The sequence below is a fragment of the Actinia tenebrosa genome, unplaced genomic scaffold (assembly GCF_029948245.1).
Source record: "Actinia tenebrosa isolate PJP-AT-01 unplaced genomic scaffold, QUT_ActTen_1.0 PGA_scaffold12__29_contigs__length_12842862, whole genome shotgun sequence".
Classification (NCBI taxonomy): Eukaryota; Metazoa; Cnidaria; class Anthozoa; order Actiniaria; family Actiniidae; genus Actinia; species Actinia tenebrosa.
In genome coordinates this window covers 7,424,310-7,428,583 of record NW_028292572.1, presented here as the reverse complement: position 1 = coordinate 7,428,583, position 4,274 = coordinate 7,424,310, and positions in this window count along the sequence as shown.

Sequence of the window (4,274 nt, the reverse complement as noted above, 5' to 3'; positions counted from 1 at the left end):
ATTCACTCAAAATGTTCATTCTATTGAGAATCGGTATGGAAGGATTAAAGAGAAAATCCTACTCAAACACCAAGTACTAATTTATATTATCTTAGTGCCATCAATTGAATATTCCTTTTTGCTCCTCTCTTGCCGTCTTTTTTTTCTATCTTATTTTCTAACTTATTATTTCCCTAATTTGATTTTCCGTTTTTACCTTTTATTTCAGCATTTCGTACTAATTTTTAGTTCATTCACCCATTCCTTCAATTTATTCTCTCCTTCATTCATTCATTCGTTCATTTATTCGTTCATTCTTTTTTTCATTCATTCGTTCATTCTTTTTTTCATTCATTCATTCATTCGTCCGTCCGTCCGTCCGTCCGTCCGTCCGTCCGTCCGTCCGTCCGTCCGTCCGTCCGTCCGTCCGTCCGTCCGTCCGTCCGACCGCCCGTCCGTCCGATCGTTCGTTCGTTCGTTCGTTCGTTCGTTCTTCGTTCGTTCGATCGTTCGTTCGTTCATTCATTCATTCATCCAATCATTTTTCCCAAGCATTCATCCCTTCCTTCCTTTTTTTAGTAAATAAGTACTTTTCTTTCTCCATTTTCATTTTTTTCTTCAAAGTTTTCTATTTTTTTTTCTATATTTCATTCTTTTCTTCTCGTATTCTCTTAAGCTTAATCTTAAAAGCAAACAATCTAACTTGAAGTACACAGTCACGCAATTTTAACGCAAAATGACACATCTTTTGAACCTTAAATACAATTAAATTATTTCAATTCTTGATCTGAAGGTTTTTTGTATATATATATATATATATACGCACTTGATTGCAGAAAGGTTGTAGTATACATTTATACAAATACCTAATTTATTCAGTATATTTAATGATATGCAAAACAGAAAACTCGCTTTAATTATTATTTGTTTCATTCAATGAACGTCAAAATATTTTATTCTTGTTTTTTACATCTTACAGATTATAAATCAACTGGTTTTGAGGGTTAAAAAAGTAAAATTGCAATATACATCTCATTAGGTATTTGTATAAATGTATAAATGTATACTACAACGTTTCTGCAATCGAGTGTATATATATATAATAATTTGCTTGATGAATAAATAAGCTGAGGCGAGCAAAGAAGTAATTGGTGTCGTCTCTTACACTATGGCGAGGGTTTTGCATGGATGTCTGGCTAGAACAAAATGCGAATTGAGTTTTTTTCAGAGGTGTTAGGGAGCGTTCATAATTTATCTATTATCTACTGGAGGGGAGTGGTTAAGGGTTTTGAGGTGGTGTCGCATGTTTTATCGGTGACATTTAGGGTGGGAGGGGGGGGGGGGGGGAAAGCAATCAAAAAAGGCTAGCAAAAAAGGCTTAAAAGCACTAGATGAATTATCAGTCTTTCTTTTGCCGACGGAAATACTAAATACTATATACTCCTTTATCTAGTTCATCTTGGGTGTTGTAAGTCGTAGTAGTACAGTGAGTGTGGAGAGTGTGTCGTATACAAAACCATTAGTATATAACTAGCTAGGGCTAGAGACGTGGCAACGACATCCTGTATTAAAATATATAATATATAATATAGAGGATATTACATAGGCGCGCGGAGATACGAATTTTATCTTCGAGTGTTTTATAGATATCTATATTGAACACGAGAAGATAAAATTCGTATCTCCAAGCGGCCATGTAATGTTCTGTTTATTATATAGATATCGATGATACTTAAATAAAACAAAAGCTCAAAAATTCTTTATTAAAATACGTTACTATGTCAACAGTGATATCTTCACGTGTGAAAGATATGATATCTTCCACTGGTGAAAGATATCAAGTTTTCGACACTAGAGAAAACCTGGTATTTCATCGATATCTATATAATAAAAAACAAAACAAAAAAACAACCAAATACTAGATATTGTCTTTAGTGGTTTGGTTGCGGGCAAAGGGAGGTAACTCGGTTACGAGTGTATGTTATGGATCAGTATAAACTAGGTGTGGGTGTAGCACGCGCTTACCTATGTTATCTATAATGATTATAATTAGTATCACACAGCACACAAATTAACAATTATAAACACCTGTCTTGTACTTTTATATAAAGGTTCAAACGAATTCTAATGTAAAACCGAGCCCGTGCGTTTGAACTGGTTCAAAATATCAACTAAGCCCTAAATTCCATTGTTTCGATGCAAAACACGAAATACTAAATTATATTGAATTCAGAGAGATAGATTATTGTTGCTTTGTTCTTTTGGAAATAGAGTGCTTACAATATATTCGTGTAATTATAAACCTATCCCGGGTTTATAATTCAGCCCCGTTCTCCCTAGTCTCCCCTGTTGATATCAATATGTTATGGATTATAAACTAGGTGTGGGTGTAGCACGCTTAACTATATTATCTATAATGATTATCAGTATCACACAGCACACAAATTAACACTTATAAACACCTGTCTTGTACTTTTATACTTTTATGAGGACGCACACTATCTTTTGGATAATAGTTATTTCCTTTTTTTTTTCTTTTTCTTTTTAAATATAAATAACATCGTGTAACATTTATATTTATATTTATTTATTTATACCCATAAAAATGTGTAATATTGTATTATTAATATCGTGTAATGTAAGCATGTACAAATTCGTCCATTATTATTATTGTTAATTTAATCTTCGTTTTGATTAATTATCATCAAATAAATTTCAAGGAAAAATGAATTAAAAGTTTGAATCGAAAGAGAATATCCAGTGCAAAAATCATCTGAATATTTGTGATCATTTGGCTAAGCATTTGTTGAGGTTCAAAAAATAGTTTCTCAAAGTAAAAGTTTTAAAAGAAATATATGGTAAGGCAGGAAGAACCATGAAAAACTTTGGGGGAAAATTGACGTTATTATTGAATCCATAGCATTGCTACTTTTGAGCTTTCCTGCACTTGACTGAAACTCTCTTCAACGTAGACACCTTGGCGGCTAATCTGTAACCATCGCTTGTCATAATACACTTACCAGCTAATGAGATAACAATAAGAATTCCATAATGGTTTCTTGAATTCATTGATTGAAATGGGTCTGATTTTGCGCTAATTTGATGGATGCACTTGTAACGAAACTTATAAAGTATTATCTATGAACACTTACTCAGCGAAAATTCTCATCCGGAAAACATTTGTTAAGGCTTTATTTAAATAGAACTTTTAATTTGGACTTATTTAAAAAATAAGAGCTTTAGCTGTTGTATCACAGCGTTGGATATTACAACAGAGCTAGGCTCTAACTAGGTGAAAGCCCAAAGATTGAATTTGAATTTAGGAGTTGATTTTTGCGGAGGGAGGAAAACCGGAGAACCAGGAGAAAAACCCTCGAAGCACAGGAGAGAACCAACAAACAACTCTAATCACATACGACAATGAATCCCGCAGGGCTAGAACCCAGGTCGCATTGGTGAGAAGCGACGCATTAGCTGCGCACGCAATTAATCCGTGCTTCCCTTATCGATCGAAGATACCGCTGCTATCGTTAATTGCAAACTCGTGTTCTTAGGGTCAGCCGCAAGGTCGTTTCATCGTCAAAATATTGCCAAATTGAATCGTAAACCTCTGATTTTTCCTTTGCAGCAAATCGTTGAATTAAGTTTGAGCTTAGGCTTGACAAATTATTTAGCATTCGAGACGCCATATTGGATTTAAACTATCGCGCCTTGGCTGTCTCGAAATCATGCCGAGCAGATCAAGGCTAGAAAATCCTAGTGTGAAATATCAACAGCGTTAAGTAAGCTAAAATTCGACAATACGATGACTTTTGAAATCCCACGGACCTTCACTGGAACACGTGAATATGAGACTAACCCTGAGCAATAGACAATTAAAAAATTGCATCAGTAGTAGGTCAAAATAAGTATGTCAATTGAATAGTTTATCGTTTGGCGAAATCGTTGGATAGTAACTGCTCAATCCGATTGCATGCGCGCGCATCTCAGTAAGGAAAGACAGACTCGCGCTCGGTAAATATTCCCCGATATTCACTTCGTGTTCGGCATTTTTATATTGGATATTGTTATATATAAGTATAATATTGCCTGTTTATACCATTAGAAAACCTTTTACAAGCTGAACTTAATTTTAACGTACTTAACATAAACTTCAATTTATTAAAATAAATTTTGAATATTTTTTTTAACTTACCATATCTAGATGTTTGTACTTTCCCTCTCATTTTTAATTTTTGATCGTTGATTTTTTTGGTAAGAATCTTTGCGCCTATTCACTCTTATATAACAAACTG